Below are 21,583 nucleotides of genomic sequence, written 5' to 3' on the forward strand. Positions count from 1 at the left end.
AATTTATTTTGAAAATTAGAGATGGCACATACAGATTTTCTTAGAGCGGCAAAAGAATATCGCATATAGGTAGGTATAGTGGACTCATGTGGCAAAACTAGTTTAAAGGATTTTGGATGCACAAGTAGTGATCATACTTAGTGCAAAATGAAGGCTAGCAAAATATTGAGAATCGACCAACCAAGAAACGAATAATCTCATAAGTGAGCATTGAGCATAATTAACACCGAATGATGCACCACAAGTAGGATGTAATTTCATTGCACAAATATTCACTTTCGTGCTTGCATAGGGAATCACAAACCTTAACACCAATATTCTTACTAAAGCATAATTACTCATCAACATGACTCAAATATCACATCATCATATCTCAAAACTATTACGAGGAATCAAGTTTATTTTGTCCAATGATCTTCATGAAAGTTTTTATTATATCCTTCTTGGATGTCTATAATTTTGGAACTAATTTTCATGTGTTGCTTTTGATAAGCTCAAACAAATACAGGTGAAGATCATGAGCATAATATTTCTTTCTCTCAAGTTAATTTAAGTGAAGCAAGAGAGAATTTCTTCAAAAATGCTAAAGCACACCGTGCTAAAAAAGATATAAGTGAAGCACTAGAGAAATTCCATAGAAAAGAGCTTCGTTGACAGGATGTGCGTGCCGCTTACCTAGCCTCCCTGGCAACTATTTGAGGACTCTATTTTATTTAAAAACTTTGAGATCTAAGTAATTTGTTAAAACAACAAGCAAAACAAAATAAAATGACATTCCAAGGATAGCAAACATCATGTGAAGAAGCAATAATTGTTGAAGAAAAAAGGTGGGATGCCTGCCGGGGCATCCCCAAGCTTAGATGCTTGAGACTTCTTGAAATATTATTTTGGGATGCCTTGGGCATCCCCAGGATTGAGCTTTTGTGTCTCCTTAATTCCTTTATATCACGGTTTCCCTAAATCTTAAAAACTTCATCCGCACAAAACTCAACAAGAACTCGTGAGATAAGTTAGTATAAACCAATGCAAAAACCTTATAATTCTATACTGTAGCAAATCACTAAAATTATTATTCAACATTGCATACTAAATGCCTCTGCATATTTAATACTCCTATCCTCAAATAGAATCATGAAACAAGCAAACATATGCAAACAATGCAAACATAATAGCAATCTGCCAAACCAGTACATTATGTAAAGAATGCAAGAGTATCAATACGTATTCAACTCCAAACATCATGAAATTTTACCACAATGAAGAAAATTTATCAGATCTTATTGTGCATAAAGTTTCAACATTTTACCACATTCTGACTTTTCTAGGGAATTTTTGCAACATCGATAAACTTTCTGTTTTGAAACACCAACATGTAGGCTTGCAAAATAAGCATGATGAAGGCTATCCTTGCCACTTTTATTGAAATAAAAGATGCAAAACATTATTCTAAATAAAAATAAGAAAATTCTAACAAAATAAAATGATGCTCCAAGCAAAACACATATCATGTGATGAATGAAAACATAGCTCCAAGTGAGGTTACCGATAATGTTGTAGACGAAAGAGGGGATGCCTTCCGGGACATCCCCATCCTTGAATATTACCTTGGGGTGCCTTGGACATCCCCAAGCTTAGGGTCTTGTCACTCCTTATTCTCCTCATATCGACATCTCACCCAAAACTTGAAAACTTCAATCACACAAAACTTAACGGAACTTTGTGAGATAGGTTAGTATGATAAAGAGCAAACCATTTCACTTTGCTACTATCAAAGACAAGATTCATAATTGTTTCCGCACAATTCCTACTATAGCATATCATTTCCACATTTTATATTGAGCAATATAAGCCATGGAAACTAGAAAACAGGCAAACTATGCATTGAAAACAGAATCTGTCAAAATCAGAACAGTCTGTAGTAATCTGTACTCCAACCATACTTATGCTACTCCAAAAATCCTGAAAAATAGGAAAACCTGGGAAATTTATCTATTAATCTTATGCAAAAATAATCAGCATTTTATCACGCTTATGTTAATAATGAGAATTGTTTTCCTGAGCGCAAAAGTTTCTGTTTTTCAGCAAGATCAAATCAACTATCATCGTAAGCCATCCCAAAGGTCTTACTTGGCACTTTATTGAAACAAAAGCAATGAAACATGATTACTACAATAGCCTAATCATGTGAACATACAAAAACAGTAGGTAAAAGTGTTGGGTTGTCTCCCAACAAGCGCTTTTCTTCAATGCCTTTTAACTAGGCATGATGATTTCAATGATACTCGCATAAAAGATACGAATTGAAACACAACAAGAGCATCATGAAGCACATAGCAAGCACATTTAAGTCTAACCCACTTCCTATTCATAGGTATTTTGTGATCAAATAATTTGTGGGAACAAGAATCAACTAGCATAGGAAGGCAAAACAAGCACAACTACAAGATTTTCAACACATAGAGAGGAAACTTGATATTATTGCAATATGTAGAAGCATATATTCCTCTCTCATAATAATTTTCAGTAGCATCATGAAGAAATTAAACAATATAACCATCACATAAAGCATTCTTTTCATGACACAAAAGCATAGAAAATTTATTACTCCCCACATAAGCAAATTTATTCTCATGAATAGTAGTGGGAGCAAACTCAAAAAAATAACTATCATGGGAGTGAAAATTAAAATCATGATGACAAGTTTCATGGTTATCATTATTCTTTATAGCATACATGTCATCACCATAATCATCATAGATAGCAACTTTGTTATCATAATCAATTGGAACCTCTTTCAAAATAGTGGATCCATCACTAAATAAAGTCATGACCTCTCCAAATCCACCTTCATAATTATCACAATAAGATTCAACATCCTCCAAAATAGTGGGATCATTACTTCCTAAAGTTGACACTCTTCCAAACCCACTTTCATCAATATAATCATCATAAATAGGAGGCATGCTTTCATCATAATAAATTTGCACATCAAAACTTGGGGGACAAAAAATATCATCTTCATCAAACATAGCATCCCCAAGCTTGTAGCTTTGCATATCATTAGCATCATGGATATTCATAGAGTTCATACCAACAACATTGCAATCATGCTCGTCATTTAAACATTTTGTTGACTTATTCTTCTAACAATTGAGCACAATTTTCCGAACCATCATTTTCAAGAAAGATATTGTAAAGATGATCAATGATATGATGCAACCTCAATTCCATTTTTTATGTAGTTTTCTTTTATAAACTAAACTAGTGAAAAAACAAGAAAATAAAAGATTCAATTGCAATATTTAAAGATATACCTTCAAGCACTCACCTCCCCAGCAACGACACCAGAAAAGAGCTTGATGTCTACTACGCAACTTTATTCTTGTAGACACGTGTTGGGCCTCCAAGCGCAGAGTTTTGTAGGACAGTAGCAATTTTCCCTCAAGTGGATGACCTAAGTTTCATCAATCCGTGAGAGGTTTAGGATGAAGAGGTCTCTCTCAAACGACCCTGCAACCAAATACAAGAAATCTCTTGTGTCCCCAACACACCCAATACAATGGCAAATTGTGTAGGTGCACTAGTTCGGCAAAGAGATGGTGATAAAAGTGTAATATGGATGGTAGAAATATATTTATATAAGCTGAATAAATAAAAATATGTCAGGACCCCGACTCAATGTCACATCGATCTAGCCGGTAACACCTCATATCACTTTGCGGCCTCACGCACGGTATCCCCACGGGTGTCGCCTTACCTTTGCCCGGAACCGTTTGCGCCTTTTGGCTCACGTATATGATAGTGTCGCTAGCATCCATATGATAAGGAGCCCGGGCTGACATGACTAGTCATAAACCCAAAGTGGCACAGACTTACAGGGACAGGCATCCATGACCCGGCTTCGAACGTGTCGGTCATCAGCAAGTGGGTCCGGGCTGTAGCACTGGGCTAGCAGGACTCCGGTAAACCGGGCTGTAGCGGGCTAACAGGACTCCGGTACTCAAAGCGTGACATTTCCACGAAGGGACAGACACAGGAACGAAGAAGGACACATGCCGGCCAGCCTAAGTGTTCCAGAGCAGTAGCAAGCTACCATGGCTCAGCGGTAACACTAGGAGACATTTCCCGGTAGGAGAGGCTACTAAAGATAAACAACTAGATGGTCAGATCCCACACATACCAAGCATTTCAATCATACACACAATATGCTCGATATGTGCAAATACAACGAAGCATCACAACATGACTCTATGACTCAAGTACTTTATTTAAGGCTCAGGGAGCCATACATAACATACACAAAGGTACGGGTCTCACGACCCAACATACAAGTCATACAGTCATACAAACCGGCAGCGGAAGTAACTTGTCTGAGTACAGACAACTAGTAAAATAAAAGAGGCTTGGAAAGCCTAACTATACTACGTGGTCCTTCACAAACTCAGGGTCACCACCTGGGTCTTTAGCCTACTCGTTGATGTCAACGTCTACATAGAACCCATCAGAAGGGGTTGCAGCGTCTTCTGTAAAATGTAGATTATAGCAACATGAGTACAAAGGTACTCAGCAAGACTTACATCAGATCCTACATACATGCATATTATCAAGAAGGGTTGGTGGAGTTATTGCAGCAAGCCAGCTTTGACTCTTGGCTAGACTATCCTACGATACTCCAACTTGAAATGGTTTTGCGCACACGAGTCCACTACTCACCACTTCAATACACTACCGAGGATCCACCTCCGTCTTCCTACGGAAGAGCCATCCTCGGCACTCACACTTATCTTGAGGCTTTTAACAGTTTCCATTTACTTGTCTATGAACTGTATAGGCAACCAAGTAGTCCTTTACCGCGGACGCGGCTATTCGAATAGATCATGTTAACCCTGCAGGGGTGTACTTCTTCATACACGCTCTCACCACTTACCGTCGTTTACACGACATGTACTCGGCAACCTTCAAGCGGAAGCCCAACGTGGGTGTCGGCCACGACCTACCTAATCACCTAAGCCTCCAGTCCAGGTTTATCGCCTATTCAGGTTCCATCCGCAGGGAGTCCGGCCGAGGTTTCCCATACGTCCCCGAACGATGTGAACAGGGTTCCCGAGATACCTAACGGGTATTCGGTACACCCGGCCACGTACCTACCGCATCACAGCCCACCCCTACGGTCAGCGCTGTCCACGGCCTCCAGTAGGCTACAAACACCAGAAACTACTTGCAACTCCTGGACGGAGAACTAGGGTGAATAAGAAGCCGAGAGGGTCCATTGGTTTCGGGCCCAATGCATGGTAGTAGCTGATTCTTAAATCACACATACAGATCTCAGTGCTTAAGGTCGGCTTCAATGAAACAACCCACCATGTACTCCTACATGGCCTCTCATCGATACCTTTACCAATCGTGTTCACCACACCACTCTCATTACCGACATAAACATTTCACTCTAGCCCATCACCCAGATGAACCAGACCTGACACGACTCTAAGCATAGCAGGCATAGCAAGGTAGGAACAACACATACATATGGCTCAGACAACTCCTACACATGCTAGTGGGTTTCATCTAGTTACTGTGGCAATGACAGGTCATGCAGAGGAAATGGTTCAACTACCGTAGCACACAGCAGTTTGAAACGCGTTGTCTTAATGCAGTAAAAGAGAGCAGGAGCGAGAACATGGGATTGTATCGATATGATCAAATGGTTGGTTGCTTGCCTGACGGGTCGGTGCACTGGTATTGCTCTTCGTCGGGGTTATCACGGTACTCCTCGGAGGCAGAACCTGTCGCAAAGTACACCGATACACAACCATCACCAAACAATGTGCAACAATATGATGCATGCATGAAACATGGCAATATGAGTGTGTTGGGCTAATGCAACTAAAGCCAGAAGGGTTTGAACAAATTTGAATCAAAGATTCAAATTTCAAACTCAAACATGGCCTTTTAAAGTGCTTTTCCTTGTTCTGCTTAAAACATCAATTTAACTTGTTTGATCATGCATGAAAATAGTACAGATGGATAGATTGGATTTTTCTGATCATTTTTCATATATAATTTGTCCAATTTGGAGTTACAGAATAAAAGTTATGAATTTTTGAAGTTTAAATAATATTCTGGAATTTCCTGATTTAATTTAAATCCAGAAATATGATTATTGCGCCAGCATGACGTCAGCATGACGTCAGTGGTCAACTGCGGCTGGCTGAGGTCAAACCTGACGTGTGGGGCCCACACGTCAGTGACAGGGGGGGTTAAACAGAGTTAAATTAATCCTAATTACTAATTAGGGGCGCTGGGGCCCACTGGTCAGTGTCAGGGGGTTAACTAACAGTGGTTAGCGCTAATCCTAATTAGCTACAGGGCTGGGCCCACCTGTCAGGGACTCAGGGGGGGGGGTCCTGCCGTGGTCAAAGTGGGTCAAACCCACCGGCGACGTGACGCCGGCGAGGCCGGAGACAGCGGCGCGATGCGGGATCGCGCTACAGGGCACGGGCGAGGCTGTGCTTGGGCTCGTTGGAGAGCCCTTGCTCCCGCGCGTCGAACGGTGGTGGTGGCCGGGCCTGAGGTGGCCGGAGTCGTCGACGGCGAGCTCGTGAGCGGCGGCCGGAGTTCGGGTGCGGTCGGAGTCGGCGTTGCAGGGGGGTTTGGGGAGGCGTTGGTGCGTGCTGCGTGCTCCTAGTGAGGCGTGGAGCACGATATTGTGCTCGGTTGGGCGCTACGTGACCATGGCCACGACGGCGACATCGCCGGCGGCGTGGAGCTCTCGGCCAAGGTGGGGCTAAGGCCTAGAGGTCGAAAGAGACCCGGAAAGAAGGGGGAAACGACTCGGGGGCTCACCGCGGTTGCAGTGGGCGTCGAAGCGGGCTCGGGGACGCGCTGGAGACGGCGAATTCGTCGGCGACGGTGGTCGGAGCCCGAAGAGGGGAACGGCGGCGTGACGGCGATGCAGAGCTTCCGAAGACCCGTGGAGCGGTGGGGAGGAAGAGGAGGTCGAGGCGGAGCTCCTGAGCTAGTCGGGGGAGTGAGGGGTGGCCGGAGATGGCTGCTATGGCGAACGGCGGCGACGGTGGTGTTCGGCCGTGTGAGAGAGAGAGCGAGGGAGAGGAGGGGAGAGCCGGGGGAGAGTGAGAGAGAGCAGGGGGGGAGGCGTGGCGTCGTCCAGGGCAACGAGCGAGGAGGGGAGGGCAGGCAAGCAGGGAGAGAGGTGGCGTGGCGCGGTGGCGGGCGCGCGCGCCGGCCACACTCCCCTCCCTCTGTCGGGACGAAGACGACAGAGGAGGGAGGCGGGCTGGGCCGCCTGCTGGCTGGGCCGGCCAGCTGGATGGGCTGCACAGGGAGGAGCCCAGGTAAGCTTCTCCCTTTTATTTCTTTTCTGTTTTCTAATTTCTGACATTTGTTTTGATTTAAATAATATATTAAATCATTTATTTAACTTATGCCAATTTTTGCAGGGGCTAGATATATTATTCCAGAGCTCCTTTAGAAATGGCATAATATTTGGACCATATTTCATATACATAGAAATATATTTCCAATGCAAATATTTATGCCTTAATTCCAAATGCCCAAAATAAATGTCCATGAGCCACTAAAAATATTGGTTTGATTTTTATCTCTGTCCAATATTTTCAGAGAGCAACATGAGCATTTTCTTGGACCCTTTTGGAGAAATTTTTATTTGGATCATTTTCAAAATGATTCTGAGGGTTTCACAGATCCCCATTTCAAGTTAAATGGAATTTTAAACATGATGCACACACTCTAATGCATGACTAGCTAGGGTGTGACAACTCACCCCCACTCAAAAGAATCTCGTCCCGAGATTTGGGTTCCTCCGGGAAGAAGGCGGGATACTCAAGTCGAAGACGATCCTCCCTTTCCCAGGTTGCTTCATCCTCAGAATGGTGCGACCATTGTACTTTGAGGAACTTGATGTTCTGACGTCGGGTGATACGCTCGGCCTGATCGAGGATACGAATGGGGTACTCTCGATATGTAAGATTATCTTGGAGATCAAGCGTTTCGTGGTCCACTCCACGGTTAGGATCCGAGAAGCAACGCCTGAGTTGAGAAACGTGGAAGACATCGTGGACTCTGGAGAGGTGCGGAGGTAGTTCCAACTGGTAGGCAACTTCTCCTCGTTTGGCGAGAATGCGAAAAGGTCCAATGTAACGAGGAGCCAATTTGCCTTTGATACCGAAACGATGGGTTCCCTTCAGAGGGGTGACCCGAAGATAAGCCTTCTCGTCAACCTCGAAAGTCATAGCCTTATGCTTTCGGTCATATTGACTCTTTTGACGGGATTGGGCTGTTTTCAACTTTTCACGAACGATGCGAACTTGTTCTTCTGCTTCCTGAATCATATCCGGGCCAAAGAATTGTCTTTCCCCGGTCTCTGACCAGTTAAGGGGTGTTCGACACCGTCGTCCATAGAGAACTTCAAAAGGGGCTTTACCCAAGCTAGATTGATAGCTGTTGTTGTAAGCGAATTCGGCAAATGGAAGGCACTTCTCCCAGTCCATTCCAAATGAGATAACAGAGGCTCGAAGCATGTCCTCTAGAATCTGGTTGACGCGTTCCACTTGACCACTCGACTGAGGGTGGAAAGCGGTGCTAAAGAAGAGACGAGTTCCCATAGCATTTTGGAAACTTTCCCAAAATCGAGAGGTGAAAAGACTTCCTCGATCCGAGTTAATTTCCAAAGGAACACCATGGAGGGACACTATTCGGGAGATGTATAAGTCTGCCATCTGACTAGCGGTTATACTCTCACGAACAGGTAGGAAATGGGCTACTTTGGAAAGACGATCGACAACGACGAAGATAGCATTATTCCCTCTCTTGGTCCTGGGAAAACCGGTAATGAAATCCATACCAATTTTATCCCATTTCCATTCAGGAATAGCTAAGGGTTGAAGGGTGCCAGCAGGCCGTTGGTGCTCTGCTTTTACACGACGACAGACGTCGCAATTTGCAATATACTGAGCAATTTCTCTCTTCATCCTAGTCCACCAGAACCTCTGGCGTAGGTCCTGATACATCTTAGTGCTACCGGGATGAATGGTGAGAGGAGATTCATGAGCTTCCTTAAGGATCAAACGCCTCAGGTTTCGCACTTTGGGAACCACTAGTCGATTCCCGAAGTATACGACCCCTTGATCATTAATGGAGAAGCAATTCACAATTCCTTTCTGAATGTTTCTTTTGATGCGGGAAATTCCCGGATCTACCTTCTGTGCTTTGATAATCTGATCCGTAAGGGTAGGTTTTGCCACCAAGGTGGAAAGAAAACCTTGAGGTACAATGTGAAGGTTAAGCTTCCGAAATTCCTCATGGAGAAGCGGTTGACTTTGTTGTAACATCAGATTGTTACAATAAGATTTACGACTTAGCGCATCAGCCATGACGTTGGCTTTCCCTGGGGTGTAGGTTATTCCTAAGTCGAAGTCTGTGATCAATTCAACCCAACGTCTTTGCCTGAGATTCAGATCCGGTTGGGTGAAAATGTACTTCAGACTTTGGTGATCAGTGAATATTTCGCAACGGTTACCGAGGAGGTAATGCCGCCAGGTCTTAAGTGCATAGACTACGGCTGCAAGCTCTAGATCATGAGTAGGATAATTCTCCTCATGTGGGTGCAATTGCCGTGAAGCGTAGGCAATTACATGTCGATCTTGCATGAGAATACAACCTAGTCCTTGTCGCGAGGCATCGCAGTAGATAACAAAGTCCTTGGAGAAGTCTGGCGGTACCAGTACGGGAGCAGAAGTCAGGCGTCTTTTCAGTTCCTGAAAGCTGTGCTCACATTGTGGAGTCCACTCGAACTTCTTATCTTTCTTGAGGAGTTCGGTTAGAGGTTTAGCAACCTTGGAGAAGTTTTCGACAAAGCGACGACAATAGCTCGCTAGGCCCAGAAAGCTCCGAACTTGCTTGACCGATTCAGGTGGAGTCCAATTAAGGACGGCTTGAACTCGCTCAGGGTTAACAGCAATACCTTTACCAGATATTACATGACCCAGATAGGTCACTTCTGACAACCAGAATTCACATTTAGAAAATTTGGCATAAAGGCGATGCTCTCGAAGTTTCTTCAACACTAGCCTTAGATGTTCGGCATGTTCTTCCTCGTTCTTGGAGTAGATGAGTATATCATCAAGATAAACTACGACGAATTTATCCAAATACTCCATGAAGATTGAGTTCATTAACCGAGAAAAGGTGGCTGGAGCGTTGGTTAATCCGAAGGACATGACGGTGTACTCGTATTGCCCATAACGAGTAACAAAGGCCGTTTTAGGAATGTCCCTGTTTCTGATTTTGATTTGATGGTAGCCCAACCTCAAATCCATCTTGGAGAAGACTGAGGATCCAGCGAGCTGATCGTACAGGTCGTTGATCCTGGGAAGCGGATATTTGTTCTTGATTGTGACCAAATTGACAGGTCGGTAATCTACAACCATCCGGTCCGTACCATCCTTCTTCTTGACGAATAGGACGGGGCAAGCCCACGGAGATGAGCTAGGTCGGATGAAACCCTTTTTCAAGGACTCATCGAGTTGTTTCTTAAGCTCGGCTAGTTCTAGGGGTGCCATCTTATAAGGTCTTCTAGCAATCGGAACGGTTCCTGGAATGAGGTCTATTACGAACTCAACATCCCTGTCAGGTGGAACACCTGGCAATTCCTCTGGAAAGACATCCGGGAAGTCACGGACTACCAGAACGTCCTCAAGGTCTGGCAAGGGGCTGGCGTTAAGAGAATATAATTGTCGCTTGGCTATTCGGGTCAAGACATTGACTATCTTCCCCGAAGGATGGGTGAGCTGAACAGTCCTAGAGAAGCAATCAATTTTGGCTTGATGAGCTGACATCCAGTCCATACCCAAAATGATATTAATATCTGAAGATTTAAGGGCTATCAAAGACGTGAGGAAAACAAGTCTGTCGACTTGGATTTCATTTCCATGGCTTACTCTAGAAGTTTGCCATTTGGATCCCGGAGTTTGAATTACCATAGAGGTTGGCATATCACCGAATGCGACGTTATGCAAGCGAGCATAGTTTTCAGATATAAAAGAATGAGAGGCTCCTGTATCGAAAAGAACAGATGCCGGGTGGCAATTAACAAGAAGCGTACCGAGAACGACGTTGGGATCCTCTTGAGCTTCTTCGGCAGAGATACAGTTGACATGGCCACGTGAAGCGGTGACCGGCTTGGCGTGGAATATTTTTCCTGTCGGCTTGCCACGGCCAACAGCTTTAGCAGACTGGTTGGGGTTGGTCTGGGGGCACTCACGCATATAGTGACCAGATTCCCCACACTTGAAACAAGTCACGGAGCTGGTACGTGGAGGAACATTGTTGGTTGGACCCCCATAGGGCTTGGCCGGTGCAGACTGTTGAACGGGGCGAGGCGCCTGGAAGGATGGCCTCGGTGTGAACCTGGGTGGCAGGGCGGTGTTGGGTACCCACACGCGGCGCTTCTGAGGACCAGCACCGGATGAGGAACCCATATCACGGCCATGCTTGCGTGTTGCGTCATAGTCAGTCTGACCAGTTTCAGCACTGATGGCTTTGTTGACCAGTTTCTGAAAAGATGTGCATTCATGCAGACGGAGGTCACGACGAAGCTCAGGACTAAGTCCCTTACGGAACCTTGCTTGCTTCTTGGCATCAGTAGACACTTCCTCAGTTGCATATCGTGCGAGATTACCAAACTCCCTGCTGTAAGCATCCACAGAAAGTCGGCCTTGGGTGAAACTGCATAATTCTTCACGTTTACGGTCCATGAGACCCTCCGGAATGTGATGTTCACGGAAAGCCTCACTGAACTCAGCCCAAGTAGTGACATGGCCCGCCGGGCGCATAGCTCCATAATTTTCCCACCATAGACTGGCGGGGCCTTCGAGATGATATGCAGCAAAGGTGACCTTGTCAGCCTCCGCTACCAGCGCGGAACGCAGTTTGTGAGAGATACTGCGAAGCCAGTCATCAGCGTCGAGAGGCTCGACGGAGTGGTGGAACGTGGGTGGATGTAATTTGATAAAATCACTGAGTGACACCACGTTAGTCCTCTGATGGTGTGCTGTGTTCTGTTCAATACGCTCCAACAAACGGTTGGTCTCCCGCTTGTTTCTCTCAGCTTCCATCATAACCTCGGCTAGTGAAGGAGGATGAGGCAGATTTTCATTCCTGCCTTCACTGCCTTCGGCCTGCTCTTGAGAAGCAGGGTTAGCGCGCGTGTTGACCATCCTAGGTAACAAGACAATGATTTAGTCAGAATGATAAAATTCCGACATAGGATACAGAATGTAAGGAATAACTCGAAATGCAAGATGATCATCCGTATGACATGGTAAAAACAGAACTGCTTCTTTTATTCCATCGTCATACACACCATACAGGGTTTAGTACAAGACCAAACAAAGTACTATTACGGTGAGAAAAGGATTACATCTCATCGGAGGCATTCCAAGCTCCTATACATTATTATTATTTTTACACCTCCGGAAAGAGTACAAACTAGGTCATATCCCACGAGTCACGCGGGACGATAGACGACACAGCTAGTGCGAACTAGTGATACTACCACTAACTCAGACCGATCCGTAGTAGTCCTCGTAGAAGTCACCTCCATAGCCTAGAAGCTCAACATGATCATCCGGAAACAGACGATCTCGCGGAGCTTGTGGACCATAGGGGCTAGGATGAGGTCTTGGACCAACAGACGGTGGCCTGCGGGGACCGCGAGGTGGGGTGATGCCTCCTACATCACGCCAAACCATCACGTCTGGCAGAGCAGATCTCACAGGATAGAGATCGCGCATATCTGAGAATCCAGCTTGCACCGCCGGTGCGAACCGAGTCAAAGTGGCCCAGTGGTCAGCACGGGTATTGAAAAGCTCTAACCTTAAGGCCCGATTTTCACGGTCCTTATCCTCGAGCATCTCAGCAGTGGTGCGAGTCCGTGAATCCTCCTGAGTGGGGTCAGCATAAATAGCCTGGAGATACCCTTGTGCTCCCGGAAGTGATCCTGGCATATACCGGAAATCAGAGTCCCGAAATATACCAGATCTGACTCGCATAATGGTCATCATAGAGTAGGCGGCGTCCTGCACAGCCATCTCAATAGTAACCCCGAGTCCATAGGAGCAGTGAAGAGGCTCGGTGGATCCAGGATAAGATGGAAATATCCTGACAGTGCAGAGATACTGGCTTTGATTAAAATCTCGGAATTGCTCTTCGACCGTGTACTCAGGATACCAGCGGTATCCAGCCTCAGTCATTACCCTGACCAACTTGGCAGTATGGCCGGGTACATCTAGGCATCGAGTCAGGCGAACCACTTGATTGAGGTCGCGAGTGGCCATCTGAAAGCACAATCATAATGCAAAGGCATTAGAATTTCTAGCGAAATTTTGGCAGCATAGCAGCTGTAAATGCTCAAGAAGGATTTTGAGACATTTGACAAAGGATTTCATACACACTCAACATCATCATATCAAAGTTCTGAATCCATTCTAACAACATAATGTGGTAGTAAAACTGAACTAGGCTTGTATCCATCAAACTTATAAGGTACTACTGATTAGTAACACGTGATCCTAATAGAGAGAATAGACCCTAATTCCTTATCCCCCGGTGGAAGAATGGACTGACTCAGATCAGAATGTCATAAGATAAAGGAGTAAAAAGAGCCTTACGTTCCATCCCACAAACAATTCCCCTACATATAACTAAAGAATTTCTAGACTCAACATCGACCAGTTTGGCTTGGAGAACCTACAGGCAGTCCAGCTCTGATACCAACGCTGTCAGGACCCCGACTCAATGTCACATCGATCTAGCCGGTAACACCTCATATCACTTTGCGGCCTCACGCACGGTATCCCCACGGGTGTCGCCTTACCTTTGCCCGGAACCGTTTGCGCCTTTTGGCTCACGTATATGATAGTGTCGCTAGCATCCATATGATAAGGAGCCCGGGCTGACATGACTAGTCATAAACCCAAAGTGGCACAGACTTACAGGGACAGGCATCCATGACCCAGCTTCGAACGTGTCGGTCATCAGCAAGTGGGTCCGGGCTGTAGCACTGGGCTAGCAGGACTCCGGTAAACCGGGCTGTAGCGGGCTAACAGGACTCCGGTACTCAAAGCGTGACATTTCCACGAAGGGACAGACACAGGAACGAAGAAGGACACATGCCGGCCAGCCTAAGTGTTCCAGAGCAGTAGCAAGCTACCATGGCTCAACGGTAACACTAGGAGACATTTCCCGGTAAGAGAGGCTACTAAAGATAAACAACTAGATTGTCAGATCCCACACATACCAAGCATTTCAATCATACACACAATATGCTCGATATGTGCAAATACAACGAAGCATCACAACATGACTCTATGACTCAAGTACTTTATTTAAGGCTCAGGGAGCCATACATAACATACACAAAGGTACGGGTCTCACGACCCAACATACAAGTCATACAGTCATACAAACCGGCAGCGGAAGTAACTTGTCTGAGTACAGACAACTAGTAAAATAAAAGAGGCTTGGAAAGCCTAGCTATACTACGTGGTCCTTCACAAGCTCAGGGTCACCACCTGGGTCTTTAGCCTACTCGTTGATGTCAACGTCTACATAGAACCCATCAGAAGGGGTTGCAGCGTCTTCTGTAAAAATGTAGATTATAGCAACATGAGTACAAAGGTACTCAGCAAGACTTACATCAGATCCTACATACATGCATAGTATCAAGAAGGGTTGGTGGAGTTATTGCAGCAAGCCAGCTTTGACTCTTGGCTAGGCTAACCTACGATACTCCAACTTGAAATGGTTTTGCGCACACGAGTCCACTACTCACCACTTCAATACACTACCGAGGATCCGCCTCCGTCTTCCTACGGAAGAGCCATCCTCGGCACTCACACTTATCTTGAGGCTTTTAACAGTTTCCATTTACTTTTCTATGAACTGTATAGGCAACCAAGTAGTCCTTTACCGCGGACGCGGCTATTTGAATAGATCATGTTAACCCTGCAGGGGTGTACTTCTTCATACACGCTCTCACCACTTACCGTCGTTTACACGACATGTACTCGGCAACCTTCAAGCGGAAGCCCAACGTGGGTGTCGGCCACGACCTACCTAATCACCTAAGCCTCCAGTCCAGGTTTATCGCCTATTCAGGTTCCATCCGCAGGGAGTCCGGCCGAGGTTTCCCATACGGCCCCGAACGATGTGAACAGGGTTCCCGAGATACCTAACGGGTATTCGGTACACCCGGCCACGTACCTACCGCATCACAGCCCACCCCTACGGTCAGCGCTGTCCACGGCCTCCAGTAGGCTACAAACACCAGAAACTACTTGCAACTCCTGGACGGAGAACTAGGGTGAATAAGAAGCCGAGAGGGTCCATTGGTTTCGGGCCCAATGCATGGTAGTAGCTGATTCTTAAATCACACATACAAATCTCAGTGCTTAAGGTCGGCTTCAATGAAACAACCCACCATGTACTCCTACATGGCCTCTCATCGATACCTTTACCAAATCGTGTTCACCACACCACTCTCATTACCGACATAAACATTTCACTCTAGCCCATCACCCAGATGAACCAGACCTGACACGACTCTAAGCATAGCAGGCATAGCAAGGTAGGAACAACACATACATATGGCTCAAACAACTCCTACACATGCTAGTGGGTTTCATCTAGTTACTGTGGCAATGACAGGTCATGCAGAGGAAATGGGTTCAACTACCATAGCACACAGCAGTTTGAAACGCGTTGTCTTAATGCAGTAAAAGAGAGCAGGAGCGAGAACATGGGATTGTATCGATATGATCAAATAGTTGGTTGCTTGCCTGATGGTTCGATGCACTGATACGGTTCTTCGTTAGGGTAATCACGGTACTCCTCGGAGGCAGAACCTGTCGCAAAGTACACCGATACACAACCATCACCAAACAATGTGCAACAATATGATGCATGCATGAAACATGGCAATATGAGTGTGTTGGGCTAATGCAACTAAAGCCAGAAGGGTTTGAACAAATTTGAATCAAAGATTCAAATTTCAAACTCAAACATGGCCTTTTAAAGTGCTTTTCCTTGTTCTGCTTAAAACATCAATTTAACTTGTTTGATCATGCATGAAAATAGTACAGATGGATAGATTGGATTTTTCTGATCATTTTTCATATATAATTTGTCCAATTTGGAGTTACAGAATAAAAGTTATGAATTTTTGAAGTTTAAATAATATTCTGGAATTTCCTGATTTAATTTAAATCCAGAAATATGATTATTGCGCCAGCATGACGTCAGCATGACGTCAGTGGTCAACTGCGGCTGGCTGAGGTCAAACCTGACGTGTGGGGCCCACACGTCAGTGACAGGGGGGGTTAAACAGAGTTAAATTAATCCTAATTACTAATTAGGGGCGCTGGGGCCCACTGGTCAGTGTCAGGGGGTTAACTAACAGTGGTTAGCGCTAATCCTAATTAGCTACAGGGCTGGGCCCACCTGTCAGGGACTCAGGGGGGGGGTCCTGCCGTGGTCAAAGTGGGTCAAACCCACCGGCGACGTGACGCCGGCGAGGCCCGAGACGGCGGCGCGATGCGGGATCGCGCTACAGGGCACGGGCGAGGCTGTGCTTGGGCTCGTTGGAGAGCCCTTGCTCCCGCGCGTCGAACGGTGGTGGTGGCCGGGCCTGAGGTGGCCGGAGTCGTCGACGGCGAGCTCGTGAGCGGCGGCCGGAGTTCGGGTGCGGTCGGAGTCGGCGTTGCAGGGGGGTTTGGGGAGGCGTTGGTGCGTGCTGCGTGCTCCTAGTGAGGCGTGGAGCACGATATTGTGCTCGGTTGGGCGCTACGGTGACCATGGCCACGACGGCGACATCGCCGGCGGCGTGGAGCTCTCGGCCAAGGTGGGGCTAAGGCCTAGAGGTCGAAAGAGACCCGGAAAGAAGGGGGAAACGACTTGGGGGCTCACCGCGGTTGCAGTGGGCGTCGAAGCGGGCTCGGGGACGCGCTGGAGACGGCGAATTCGTCGGCGACGGTGGTCGGAGCCCGAAGAGGGGAACGGCGGCGTGACGGCGATGCAGAGCTTCCGAAGACCCGTGGAGCGGTGGGGAGGAAGAGGAGGTCGAGGCGGAGCTCCTGAGCTAGTCGGGGGAGTGAGGGGTGGCCGGAGATGGCTGCTATGGCGAACGGCGGCGACGGTGGTGTTCGGCCGTGTGAGAGAGAGAGCGAGGGAGAGGAGGGGAGAGCCGGGGGAGAGTGAGAGAGAGCAGGGGGGGAGGCGTGGCGTCGTCCAGGGCAACGAGCGAGGAGGGGAGGGCAGGCAAGCAGGGAGAGAGGTGGCGTGGCGCGGTGGCGGGCGCGCGCGCCGGCCACACTCCCCTCCCTCTGTCGGGACGAAGACGACAGAGGAGGGAGGCGGGCTGGGCCGCCTGCTGGCTGGGCCGGCCAGCTGGATGGGCTGCACAGGGAGGAGCCCAGGTAAGCTTCTCCCTTTTATTTCTTTTCTGTTTTCTAATTTCTGACATTTGTTTTGATTTAAATAATATATTAAATCATTTATTTAACTTATGCCAATTTTTGCAGGGGCTAGATATATTATTCCAGAGCTCCTTTAGAAATGGCATAATATTTGGACCATATTTCATATATATAGAAATATATTTCCAATGCAAATATTTATGCCTTAATTCCAAATGCCCAAAATAAATGTCCATGAGCCACTAAAAATATTGGTTTGATTTTTATCTCTGTCCAATATTTTCAGAGAGCAACATGAGCATTTTCTTGGACCCTTTTGGAGAAATTTTTATTTGGATCATTTTCAAAATGATTCTGAGGGTTTCACAGATCCCCATTTCAAGTTAAATGGAATTTTAAACATGATGCACACACTCTAATGCATGACTAGCTAGGGTGTGACAAAATAGCAAGGTAGCAAATAGTAAACGGGCACAAAAACGGTATTGCAATGCTTGAAAATGAGTCCTAGGGTCCGTACTTTCACTAGTGCAACCTCTTAACAATGCTAATATAATTGGATCATATAACCATCCCTCAAAGTGCGATGAAGAATCACTCCAAAGTTCCTATCTAGCGGAGAACATAAGAATAAATTGTTTGTAGGGTACGAAACCACCTCAAAGCTATTCTTTCCGTTCTATCTATTCAAGAGTCCGTACTAAAATAACACAAAGCTATTATTTCTGTTCGATCTATCCTAGAGTTCATACTAAAATAACACTAAAGCAAATTCACATTCGTAATACTCAATCCACCACAAAGAACTTCAAAGAGTGCCCCAAGATTTCTACCGGAGAAACAACAACAAGAATGCGCATCAATCCCTATGCATAGATTACCCCAATGTCACCTCGGGAATCCGCGACTTGAGTGCCAAAACATATATCAAGTGAATCAATACGATACCCCATTGTCACCACCAGTATTCAATTGCAAGACATATATCAAGTGTTCTCAAATCCATAAAAGTATTCAATTCGATAACAACGAAATCTCAAAGGGAAAAACTCAATTCATCACAACAAGATAGAGAGGGGAAAACACCATATGATCCGACTATATTAACAAAGCCCGCGATACATCAAGATCGTGACATCTCAAGAACACGAGTGTCGGGGGGATGGACCCCGGGCAGGCAACGGAACCCGGATCCTCTTCAAAAAACAACGGGGTTGGCACTGCCCCTCAATACCGGCACGCGCTTGGCCGGGTCGCTCGACCCGGCCAAGCCCCGCAAGCCAGCCAGACTAGCCAACCCGGCAAGACACGTCGACTCGGTCCCAACGACTAGCGCAAGACAGCCGACCCCGGCACGACCAAAGCCTCCTCAACAAGCCAGCGCCACCCGTGGCGTGCTACGCAATCCAGCCGCGGGTCAACTCCCGTCCCATCCAGGCCGTATGATGGGGACGAGACTTCAATCAACGATGACCGAGGCAACAGTGCCCCGCCCATGCCTCTGGTCAGCAGGAACATGGCAACAGTGCCCCTCACCTACCCGCTGACCAGGGCCGGCATGGCTACAGTGCCCCCGCCCTCACCACTGACGACATCAAGCGGCAACCTGACGGAGAGCACTGTACGCGACTTCACTCGGCCACACCCTGACGATCGACAAGATGGCGCATGGCCCCCCTAGGCATGCAGGGCCCACACCTAGGGGAACCCGACGAACCACAGCCCTCAGCGGGACCCAGCCCGGGTCCCCGGACACCGACAATACGGATCCACCGACTTGGAACATTACCATTGTACCCCCGGGGTTGGACTATAAAACCCCCCGGGAGCTCACGATCATACGGGGGGCGAGCGAGAAGGCATGCAGAAAACACATACGAGAGAGAAGCAAGTAAGCATAGGACTAGCCACAAAACAGCAACACCGGAGAGAAGGAGCAGCCCAAGCCTTGGCCAGCTTCCTTCCTCCTCCATACAGCTGTAGGAGCAACATTGTATTATCAATCATCCAACTACACTCGGCAGGACTAGGGGTATTATCTCTCCGGAGAGCCCCGAACCTGGGTATGTCCGGCGTCCCGCGCCCGCTCATGCCAACCCCACCTCTGGAGTCCACCAGCGCCCTCGAGCCTCCTCCTCTCTTTAGCCATCCCTTGGCATCTGCCGTGCGCCCACCACGACAGTTGGCGCCCACCATGGGGCAGCTCGAGGAGCTAGCCGGGAGCATGCTTCAGACGGGGCCCTTCTCCTACACCGATGAGTCCGTCGCGCTGGCGGACGACGTCGTCGGCGTGCTTGCCACCTCCTTCACTGTGCTGCGCATCTCGGATGCGTTCGCGGCCGACGAGTACCCCAGCGAGGTGCTCAGCTACTCCGACTCTCCCCTTTCCCTCGGCGGCGGCGTTTCTGCCGGGGCAATGGACGTCCATGTGAAGGTCTTCATCACCGGAGATGGCGCCTCCTCCTCGTCGAGCAAGGCGAGGAAGGCTGCCGAAGCCAGGGCCACAGCGGATCAGATCGAGCCATCCGATCCGTTGCGCGCCGCGATGCAGAGCCTCCGCATCGCCATCGGCACCGACGTCGATGCCACCAACGTCGCTGAGGCCCGAACCCAGCTCGAGGAAAGGCGCCAGCAGATGCTAGACCTGTCCGAGACGCTCACCGCCACTCAGCGTCGCATGGATGCCGCTTAGCTGGAGCGCAATGCCGCCTATGGGTTCATGCCCGCCGCGGCTGAGCCAAGCCGGGTCGCCGATGTGCGTGCCCGGGGAGGAGCCATCGGTCGGGCCCTCGGCGCCTTCCCAACCGTCTACGAGACCCCAGCGAAGAACATGCGCGCTGCCCACGCAGCCGCAGCCGGCCTGGACCAGCTCGCGGGTGAGGAGCTGAAAGAGCGCATCGGGTGGATGCATGAACTCCTCCACGCCGCCAACACCCAGCAGGACCGCCTCAACCAGCTCGCCAAGCCGGCGGGATCCGGCTTCGCCCGCCTTGGCGGGCCCGGCGAACTTTTGCACACCGCTTTCTCGCCACCCGGCGAGGCGCACTCCGGCCGCTACAGCCGTCGGCGGATTGGGCGACGAGCCCATCCTAGAGATCCAGCGCGGACCCGGCCAGCATGGCCGGCGTCCAGCTCCAACCGACCCGGCCCCCCTTGGCCTGGCCGCAAGTCGACTCAGCCCACGCACCATCGACGATGCCGACGCTCGCCACCGCCTCGATCAGCTCGCTCGCTCCCTGGAGGTGGAGGAGAGCGGCGCTATCGGGCTGGCGTGCTTCGGCCCGCACATCCGGGAGGAGCCCTTCCCCAAAGGATTCATGCTCCCTCGCGACACCCCCAAGTACAACAGGATGGTGAAGCCAGAAGACTGGCTCACCGACTACACCACGGCCATTGGCATCACCGGTGCCAATCGCCGTCTCGCCGTGCGCTACGCACCGCTCATGCTCCAAGGGTCGGCCCGCACGTGGTTGAACAGCCTGCCGATGGGCAGCATCAACACGTGGGTGGACTTCGAGGAAGCCTTCATCCGCAACTTCACGAGGACCTACAAGCGACCCGACCGCCCTAGCCAGCTCACCATGTGTGTGCAAGGGCCTATGGAGACCGGTCGCGAGTACCTCGCACGCTGGACCAAGCTCCGGAACAGCTGCGAGGGCGTCCATGAAGTCCAGGCGATCCAGTACTTCGTTAGCAGGTGCCGAGACGGCACCCTCCTCAAGCACAAGCTCTTACGCTCCGAGCTGGCCACCATGGCCGTGCTCATGTTGACGGCGGACAAGTACGCCAACGCCGACTCTGCCATGAAGATCCAGGTGGTGCTGGATGAAGCCAGCAAGGCGAAGCCGGTTCCCCCTCCGAAGCTAGCCGATGAAAGCAGCCGGCAGCAGCATCACCAGAACAACAAGCGCAAGGCCGACTAGCCGGCGCCGCGTCACGACAACCGGCTTGTCGCGGCCACCGAGCCCGCGGCGGACCCGGCGGTGAAGCGCCGGCAAGACGGCATGGCAACCCGCCATGAGCTTCGAGCAGATGCTCGACGCCCCCTGCAAGCACCACAACGGCGCAAGACC

This window comes from Triticum dicoccoides, chromosome 7A (genome assembly GCF_002162155.2).
Source record: "Triticum dicoccoides isolate Atlit2015 ecotype Zavitan chromosome 7A, WEW_v2.0, whole genome shotgun sequence".
NCBI lineage: Eukaryota > Viridiplantae > Streptophyta > Magnoliopsida > Poales > Poaceae > Triticum > Triticum dicoccoides.